Source organism: Lynx canadensis, chromosome C2 (assembly GCF_007474595.2).
Source record: "Lynx canadensis isolate LIC74 chromosome C2, mLynCan4.pri.v2, whole genome shotgun sequence".
NCBI classification, from domain to species: domain Eukaryota; kingdom Metazoa; phylum Chordata; class Mammalia; order Carnivora; family Felidae; genus Lynx; species Lynx canadensis.
This window is the reverse complement of record NC_044311.2, coordinates 155937084-155947220: the sequence shown is the minus strand read 5'-3', so window position 1 is coordinate 155947220 and position 10137 is coordinate 155937084. Positions and strand designations below refer to the sequence as shown.

The following is a 10137-nucleotide window of genomic DNA, read 5'->3' as shown; positions in this document are numbered from 1 at the left end:
TCCACGGCGTGGACGCAGCGTGAAAAAATCCAGCACATGACATGGGGAAACTCGAGGCGGCATTTCCTCTCCGGAGCCGTCTTTCACCGGCAGGTAAGAGGGATGCTGGGTGGGGACTTTGGGGCGTCACACCCCTGATGGCTTCCTACTTCAGTGGGCTTAATTCTAAGGCCCATCTTACCAGTCTCATCGCAATACTGCGAACAACACGCCGGCGGTGGAAATAAAGGTACGTGGGCATTTCAAAACCTGGAACATTTCCATCGCATCCGATTCAAACGCGTGTGATCATGTGACGAGCATCACGGAGGCGAGGGGACCCGTGTGGACTGTTGGCGGGCTGGGGACACTGGCAGGAGAGCACTGCTAAGGAAGCGAACTCTCAGGTGACTGCTGGAGACCTTGAGGCAAATTCTGAACACTTAACTGTTTCGCGGCCGCCTGCCTCCCTTGGGTCAAGATATACTTATTGGCCGATGGAAGGATGCTCGCGGCCCCCGGGCCTTCTGTCAGTCACCGCGGTGCGTCATCGGCACTATTGGCTCACCAGCCCCCGCGGGAGAGGCCCAGCCCCCACGCCGGTTTCGGCCCCCGGGAGGTGGGTGTCAGGCTTGGCAGGCTCCAGCCGCGGCTGCGCCATCCAAGGGCGGCTTCCTGCCAGGGCCGCTCCCACAGTTACCCAGTGGCTGGTGGCCACCGAGAGACTCACACAGGCCAGGGGCCTCTGGGTTTCCAGGCCCGGGGGCAGGAGTTGGGCAACACGGGGCTCGTCTCAGGGCTTGTCCCTCTCAGTTGGGCCGACGACCCCTCCCGGCCCGGAAACAGCACAGGCCTCGCCCTCCTGCGTTGAGCAAGGCCCCTCCCCCGGGGCCAGCTGCCCGCCGCTTCCTCTGCGAGAGGCTCCCCTGTCCCGGGGCTGGGGGGTGCCCCAGCAGGGCTTCTCCTTCGGGAAGCCCCTCCCTCCCGCCGTCCTCACTGCCCGCCCCCAGCCGCCACAGGCTGCGGATGCCAGGATTTCCACCCCCTGCGCCCACGTGGGCCCCGGTGGCTTGGCTGGCATTGCCCCCCCCCCCTCCCTGCAGTCTGGCTTTTCCAAGTCTGGGCTCCAAATTTAGGGGGTGGAAACAGGCTCACCGTGGCAGGGCTCCCCGGTTTGCCACGGCTGGACGGACCGGAGAGGTCCACAGGGCTCAGCTGCACGCGCCTGTGAGACCCAGGCCTTCCCCATCGGGGTCACCTCTCCTACCCCCGCCCTCCAGAACGGAGACAAGACGAGGCCGCGTCTGGGGCAGGGGATTTTCCATGCCAGCTGTGTTGAGGCTCGGGGCCGCCAGCTCCGGGCCGTGGCTAGATGCCCTTCCCTTTTCTCAGGCAGAGTCATTGGCCCTCCTGGGTACAGCCTGTTCAGTTTCCGTCCCGCCCGGCCCTGTACTCAGGAGAACCAGTTCCGGAGGGTGCGGCTCTGGCCCGTGGGCCCCGGGGAGTCCCCCACTTAGGAGGGCACCAGGGCGCAGGGGGGCCCCCCCGGGCACATGGTGATGCCAGTCTACCCCCCCCTCCAGGGCTCAGCCAACACCCGTCTCCGCTCCCGGCTGAGAGAGGGGACAGCAGACAGTTAGTCTCCTATGGAGCCACGACTCAAGGTCAACTGGGATGTGACAGCAGCCCCTGCAGGCCCAACGGCCACCGCGCTGTTACGGATCACAACAGTACGCACGTTTCAGGGGCTCGCCCAGGCTTCGTGCGCATCCAGGCAAGACGGGAAGGTGGAGACCCAGGACCCTGCTCTGTCGGGGCCTCTCGGAGCCCAGAGAGCCTCCTGGAAGACCGAGCTATTGCTGCTGGACGTGCGGCATCCAGGCTTCTCCTCGGGTGCCCACCTGGTTGGAGGCCAGGGTGGGGTCCCTCGGTGGATCGTCGATGGGCTCAGCGTGTCCCCGACAGAAGACAGCGCCTGACCCTGTCCACGCTCGCGCGGACGGTACTTGCCCGTCGGTCGGTGGAGAGGTGACAGTGAGCACGTGTGCCTGCCCCCAACACCCCTTCCAGATTTGCCTCCTCCGCTTCTGCAAGAAAAGCCCTAATTCTGTTCGACCAGGCCAGGCCACCGGCCATCGGAGTTTCGGCTGGCTTCTTCTCCAGAGGAGCGGGTCCGCGGCCGAGCGTCTGCCACTTCATCGGGCGGCTTCGCTGGAGCCTCCACACAGCCCCCCACCTGGAGCGGACAGGCCCCCAGACACCCCGGCCGGGGTCGAGCTCAGTGTCTCTTGCTTACCGTCGCGGCCCGCCTCCACGGCTGAGCCCGGGGTCCACCCACTTATCTCTCGGGTCCCCTCGGAGGCTCGAGCAGCCTGTAGGGCAGACGTTTTCCGGAGCCCCCACTTAATGGCAACAGCTTCAGCTCGTCCTCAGAAAGCACCGACACGGGCAGCCCTGGTGACTCCCAGGGGTGTGACAGTCCCCTGGAATGCGGGTGAAATACAGCCAGCACAGGCCACGCCTGGGCGACCGTCAGTGGGGACTGAACCACGGGCCACATCCCGCAGCCCACACCCCGTGGTCCTAAGGGAGGGAGACACTTTACTTCCATTGTAGATTAAATCGTGCATTCCCCACGGGAAGGACACGTCCACGTCCTAACCCCTGGGACCTGCGACTGTGACTTATTTGGCAATAGGGTCACTGCAGATATAATTAGTTAAGATGAGGTCAGACCGGAATAGGGTGGGCCCTAAATCCAATGCTCGGTGGAGAGGAGGAGGAGGACACGCAGAGACACGGGGACAATCAGCCACGGGTGGCAGAGGCTGAGGTCAGAGGGACCCTTCCTCAAACCCAGGAACTCCAAGGATGGCCAGCAACACCAGAAGCTGGGAGAGAGACAAGGAACCACATGTCCCCCAGATCTTTCAGAGGAAGCACACCCTGCTGACATCTTGATTTAGAGCTTCTGGCCCCCAGAACCGCGAGAGAATAAATTTCCGTGCTTTAAGCCGCACAATCTGCGGGACTTTGTCACAGACACTCTAGGAAACTAATAAACCGTAATTTACGTCCAGCACATAATGGACGTAATTTATGGCTCTGGGAGGCAGCCCCGGGAAGGACTGGAACCCCTGTTCTTCCCTCCCCGATAGACTCTCCCAAACCCCCTGACAGGTACAGAGCTTGCAGCACCCATCCGCTCACACATGGAGACCTGACCGAGCCCGCACCACCCTGGGGCTGGACCCCAGGCCCCCCTCGCCTGGGGCTGGGACAGCTCTGTCCTAAATGACGAGTTCTCCCTCTTCCTGCCCGTCGGCCATGAGAATTCACCCCAGACATCCTTTTAAGACTCACTGCCCAGGGGGCCTTCTCTGACCCTTCCTGCCCCGGTGACCCTCCCTCCTCCCTGTGAGACACCAACCCACCCTGGATGGGTTGAGACACCTCCCTCACCCCGACCAGGTGCCCTGGGGCATCCATGGGGCCAGGAGTGACTCTCAGGCACGGGTCTGCATGTGTTATGTAGTGGTCCAGGTGGGCAGCCGGAGGAGGCAGCCACCTTATAGACACAGCGGGAGGCTCGCCTGCCCCTCCCGCTCTCCCCCCCCCACTCCTACCTGGGGTGCCCCCAAACCTGGGCCTCAGCATTCCCTGTACTTAAAGGAGTCGGGGAGACATCGCTTGCGTACCCGTGTTTGTGATGAGCTGCCTTCCTTCCCTGCCAGCTCTGGGATCCCAGCGGAAGTCACAGCCGTTGACCCTGGCACTTGTCACTGGGGACCTGGAGTAAAATTGTGCACATCAGGACCAGAGGAGACTCCCGGATTCTTAGCAAGGACGGGCTGCGGGACTCTGGGTGAGGGGAGGGGACAGGAGGGGCAGACGTGTCCAGTCCCCTGAGCACCAGAACCCTCCCAGCACAGCAAAGCCTCCTAGCTCTCCCACTGGGGCTGCGGGATTCCTGCCCAAATGGACACTGAGTTTCTTTTCTTCTGAAGGGAGGTGGGGGGCTGGGCTTTTTCAGCATCTCCTGCCCCCTCCACACCCACACCCCCACCGTCACCGTGGTCCAGAAAGGGGACAGGACTCCCTGGGAGGGAAAGGAGGGATAACGCGAGGAGCCCAGGACCTCGGCAGGAGCTCCACAGCGCGACAATGACAACGGATGTGAGTGGAGAGTCATGACGGCTGCTGGAGTCTGTGTGCGTCATCGAGAGAAGGCGGATGGAGGGAGGAGAGTAAGAATATCCACTCAGGAGGTGGGAGGGAGAGCCCGGCGGGGGTGGGGGGGGACACTCTCTTCCTCTTGCCTGGAGAGAGCTGCCACCAGCAGGCACAGGGTGTCCTTGGGGCTGGAGGGAGGGGTGGAAGATGCCCCAGGACCTGAGGCTCCGCCGGGTCCTTCCCCACACACGCACCGGGACCCCCACCCACATTTCATGCTTGCAAACGGGAGTCCAGTCTGCTCAGTGGAGCTGAGCGCCCCCCCCCCAGCAGAGGCCAGACCCGCTCCGTGAGGCTTCTGGGCCACATGGGGTCTGCCCCGCCCCCTGGCCTCGCCCTCACTCACCGGCCTGCAGCCCGGCTGACCCAGCTCACGTCCCACTGGACACCCGTTCGGCCCTCCGCTCAGAGGGAGTCCCAGAGCACCACATCGCTCTGTCTCTCTCAGACCCAGAAGTGTCCCCCGTCCCCGGGTCCCCTGTCCCCCGACCCAGAAGTGCCACACCCCACCCTCGTCCGTCGCCGTCCTCTGCCCTGCGCTGGCCCGCCGTTCCTACCTGACTGTGTGTGCTGGCTGGCGGTCTCCCTTGCTGGGACCTGGGTCCCATGAGGTCGGAGACGGTGGCAGTCCCTGGCATAGCCCCGGTACCAGGCACACGGCGGGCCTCGAGACGGTTTCTTGAAGGGACAAGCGAGTGAGCGGATGAATGAATGAGCCTCCGCTGAAGTCCTTGCGGGCCTAGGAAGTCCATCCCCGGTCCCCGCGAGCCCCGCTCCCTGTCGGCCCGGCACAGAACTGTCTCTGTCACTCCGGGGGGCCCTCTGCGCCTAGAAAGGGGTGGGAGGCCGACAGCTTCAGAGTGCCCAGAACACCCACAGCTTTGTCCTGTGAGAACTGCATCCAGTATCAGGGGTGAGGCCAGAGGGGCCCACAGGTGACCCACACCGCCCATACCCTACAGCCCTAAGGCCACAGGCAGCACCCTTGGCAAGGACGTGGCGGCTTGTGGTCGGTGCTGGCCACGGGCCGTGTGGACGGCAGAGGGAGGATCCCTCACGGAAGAGCCTAGACGACAGGACATATGCCGGTGGCAGCCACAGGGCACACGGGGGAGATGCCCTGTGAGGCTCCAAGGGCCACACACCTGTAACTCCTCCCCTTCACACCCATCTGCCAAGCTAGGGACACAGACAACCAGAAGAGACAACATTCCTGAGAACATGTTTTCTACAGCTCCTTGGGAACAGGTACTCGATGGCGGCTGAGGCGCCAGACGCAAACCCGGGGACCTGCTGCGGGAGAAAGCCGCTGCTCAAGGTGACGTAGCAGACACCCGGAAGCCCGACATTAACTTTCCATAATTCAGACTTTTACTAATGCGACCGGCCTTGTCCTCCACTTAGCCAGAATCAGCGGCGTGCACTCATCTGGGCACATGCACCTCACCAATGGGCCCTTTGCCAGAATTTGTACAAATGACCCTGTTTTACGTCATCGCTTCATTGTTCAGGCTTATCTTTCCTGATTCTTCGCAAAGCCTGCCAGCAGCGATGCGATGCGAGGAGAGTTGTTCTCAGACACTTTTGCAGCATCCTCTGGCTTTTTATTTGCCAAAGGGAGTGCAGCCCCAGCTTCCGAGTTCCAGTAGAGGTGTGGGCTAGGCCATTACTCCCACTGCCCTTTCTCTTCCCGCTCTTAGCTACGGGGCCCCTCCTTGGTCCGGGCCCACCCCCCCCCCCACGTGGCCACACTGCGTGCGCGCAGGAGACTGGCAAGGCCCTGGGAGTAGCCGGCGCTGCAGCCAGAGACCCCCCTCTCCTGCTGGGGCTGGGGGGCGGGGCTCCGCGAAAGGGGTGGGGCCAGGTGCAGGGAGGGGGCTCCAAGGAGGGGGCGGGACTCCACCGAGGGAGGCAGGGCTCCGTGCAGAGGACTAGGCTCTGCGCAGTGGGCGGGGTCTGATGAGGAGGCGTGGCTCCGCGCAAAGGGCGTGGCTCGGCAGAGGGGGCGTGGCTCCGTGCGGAGGGCGGGGCTCAGCACAGGGGCCACGGCTTGGCGGAGGGGGCGGGGCTCCACGGGGGGCGGGGCTCTGCGGAGTCTGGGAGACTCTCAGCACAGAGGGCGAGACCCCATACAGAGGGTAGGGCTCTGCGGAGCGGCCAGGGCCCCACACAGAGGCCAGGGCACTGTACAGAGGGTGGCAGGGCCCATGAGTACTCTGATGCCTTTTGCAGACTCTTCTCAAGCAACCGCATGGCCAGGGCGTCCCCTTCACTGCTCCCGAGAGCAGGGACACCCCCTCTTTCCACTCAGCAGCGGATGGAAAAGGCACACGGTTTCTCTAGGGGCTCCTGGGCCAGGGGACTTAAGTGACCAGGCCATGTGGACATCGCAGACTCACAAAGACAGCAGCCACTGACCACACACACTGGTGGGAAAGAACACGCCCCTTTGTCTGCCCTCGCCGTTAAGGCCCCGAAACATGTCATCCATGGTAGCACTTAGTAACTGACTTCTACACAAATCCAAGTAAAATCCACTGACAGAGGCACCAGATTAATTCTGTCCCCGAAACAAACCAACCAGTGACACACAGGGCAACTGGAAGCAGGACCCTGGGACGTCCCCTGACCCTGGATCTCTGACCACTGAGACTCACCAGGAGTCTGCTGACCCCGCAGCTCTGGGGTGATGGTGTGGACCGGTGATATCCGGGGCTCCATGGAACAGAACCACACGTGTATTTTTAAAACAGATACCGTTGTATTTCTCAATAGCGGCAAAATGTGCTAATACTTACTTTCCTAAAATACATTTTTAAAAACACATAGGAAAAGTTCTAAGCATCTCAGGTGCCCTTAAGAAATGGAGTGCCACACTTTAAAATGCCAGAAAGCCCCCTGAGAAAACCCACTGGTAGCAACACACTCTTTCTGAGCACCTGAGTATCAACAGAGCCCCGCAGGCTGGGTGTCTTTTTTTTTTTTTTTAATTTTTTTTTTCAACGTTTTTTATTTATTTTTGGGACAGAGAGAGACAGAGCATGAACGGGGGAGGGGCAGAGAGAGAGGGAGACACAGAATCGGAAACAGGCTCCAGGCTCCGAGCCATCAGCCCAGAGCCTGACGCGGGGCTCGAACCTCCCGGACCGCGAGATCGTGACCTGGCTGAAGTGGGACGCTTAACCGACTGCGCCACCCAGGCGCCCCAGGCGGGTGTCTTAAATGAGAGAAGCTCGTTGCCTCCCAGTGCTAGAGGCTGGAGGTCCGAGATCCCGGCGTGAGCAGGGCTGCTTCCTCCTGAGACCTCTCTCTCGGGTGGGTGGAGGTTGGCTTTACCCGTGTCTTCACACGGTGTCTCTCTCTGTGTATGTCTGTCCCGAATTCTTGTAAGAACACCAACCAGGTCGGATTGTACCTTCGACCGATGACCTCGTTGTACCTTTATCACCTCTGTAAAGGCCACACTGCCACATTCGGAGGCTGGAGGTCAGGGCTTCACCGTATGACTTGGAGGAGGCCCAACTCAGCCCACGGACCCTTCTTGGCTCTATCGTGTCAAAGCTTTGCACACGTCAGTCTGTGCGATCCTCACATGCCCTTTGGGGCGGGAAATCTCCGAATCCCCATTTACAGAGGGAGACACTGAAGCGGTGGGTATTGAGTCAGCTTTTCCAACTGAAGGTCAGGTTGCTGCCGTCTGTTCAATAACGATTTTGCCCATGACGCGAATAACTGACACATCTCTGCAACGCTGTTCCAAACAGACTGCCCGCGAGACACTGACTGTGAGTGTCGGGGCTCACTCCTGGTGAGCCAGGGGAAGGACTAACGATTGCAAACCATGAGCCGGGCCTGCCCCGTGCATCTGATCCCAACACACGGAAGCAGGAGCCCAAGGCATGTGCAGGAGTGCCCCAGACGGGCTGCTCTGTGTTTCACTCCTGCGTCGCTCACACGGCCCCAGGCCTTCCAGCCTGGTTTCTGGGACCCCCACCCCAACAGTGTTGATAGAAACCTCAAGAAGAGTTTCAGAATGCTCCAGGGGCACCTGGGTGCCTCAGCCGGCTGAGCGTCCGACTCTCGATTTCGGCTCAGGTCACGATCTCCCGTTCGTGGGATGGAGTCCTGTGTCGGGCCCTGTGCTGAGTGTGGAGCTGCTTGGGATTGAGTCTCTCTCCCTCTCTGCCCCTCCACCTCTAGCTCATGCACACATGCACCTGCATGGACACGTGTTCTCTCTCCCTCAAAATAAATAAATAACATTTAAAAGAAAAGGATTCTCCAGGGGCGCCTGGGTGACTCCGTCCGTTAAGTGTCCAGCTTCGGCTCAGGGCACGATCTCTCAGTTCACGGGTTCAAGCCCCACATCAGGCTCTGTGCTGACAGCTCGGAGCCCGGAGCCTGCCTCGGATTCTGGGTCTCCCTCTCCTCTCTGCTCCTCCCCCCGCTCACACTATGTCTCTCTCTCTCAAGGATAAATAAACATTTTAAAAAATTTTTTAATAAAAAAAAAAAGAAAAGAATTCTCCAGATAAAATGCTCCCCTGTTTGGGGGAGGGTGGGGGTCAGGAATGACAGGTAGCCTGTTAAAATCATAATTTGACTCCTCAAAGGTTGGCCAGTTTCCCAAACTGACCAGCCAGGGAACACCAGGTTCGGGAAATGTCACACCCGTGCAAATTATAATTGACTGCTGGAAACAATGGTCTCAACAAAATATTGCTGCAAAAAAAATGATCAAAATTAGGTCAGATACAGTAATGTACATTTGGGGGTCAATAAGACAGAAACACAAGCACATATATGTGACTGCACATAGCACATATATGCACGCGCGCGCGCACACACACACAGGTTACCCAGCTCCTCCAATGCCTGGTTTGAGCGTGGGCCACAGACGTCGGGCAGGTCCCGTCACCACTGCGGAGATGGAAGGTTTGGGGCGAGGCCACGACCAGCAAGCTAAAGGCACTAAGACCCAGGCAGGCTGTCGTGCGTCTGCGAGGAGAGGCTCCCAGCTGCCAGAGCGGTGCTGGGTGGGCTCAGGGGAGGGACCCGGGGGGCCGGTGGCCCTGGCGGGCTGGCAGGCATGCTCGGGCAGAGACCGCGGTCCAGCCGCTACACGGGGTAGGTCTGCCGAGGCTGCGGGTGTGAGCAGGCCTCGGCAGCTGGCCTGAGGGGGAAAAGGGACAACGTCAAGGGGCATTCACTTCCACCAACCCGCAGAAGCAGCCGGAGACGCACCGCCCTCGCCAGCCCCCGGGGCCGGGGCCGGGGCCGACCCGTGTTTGCGCGGGAAAGGCTCCAGGAGGCGTGGGCTGCCGGGGCACAGGCATTTCTGGTGGAATGAGAGTCTGGGTGCGGTCAAATCCCCAAATCCGTCACGCAAATAAGTGACTCACCTCCTCAATTGTTCAGAGATGGAACCAGAACTGGGTGAGGAGCGCCCCCAAAGCAGGCACCTGCTGGAAGGTTCTTCCTGCCAGTGCAGAGTCCATCTCCCAGTGAGGGGGACCCGGGAGCTGGGCCAAGCCAGGAGCCAGAGCTCTGCCCCAGCCGTGTGGGTCACCTCCAGGGAGGAGTCTGTCCCTGGACCTGACTCTACTCCAGCACATGCTCTTACGCAGCGTTACTGTGATGGCAGCTGACGGACGGGCCTGTGTTCAGGTCACCCGCCCTCGAGGCCCCACGTCCACCGAGAGCGCTGGAAGGCTCTGTGGAGCCCCAGCCCTTGGGGTCTGTTCCATAGGGGCTGTGTCAGGCTGAGGACCGCCCACATTATAAGAAGTGCTCCAGGTGAAGTCCAGGGCATTCTACGGCTCTCCCTGTGTTGGCTTTTGTTTCCCCAGAGACAAAATCCTGTTCCCTTCCTAACGAGTCCTCTTAAGACAGAAAAGGCGGGCAAATTCACTCGCCGTATCGGTC

At 60.7% G+C, this 10137-nt stretch overlaps 1 long non-coding RNA gene across 1 annotated transcript; it reads left to right on the top strand.

Annotated features, from left to right (window-relative positions):
• The first annotated feature begins 9 nt into the window (after positions 1–9).
• LOC115523994 lies at positions 10–2992 on the top strand. The gene is made up of 2 exons (XR_003971900.1): positions 10–93; positions 1563–2992. It is a non-coding gene; the product is annotated as an uncharacterized LOC115523994 (long non-coding RNA).
• Positions 2993–10137: the final 7145 nt, after the last annotated feature.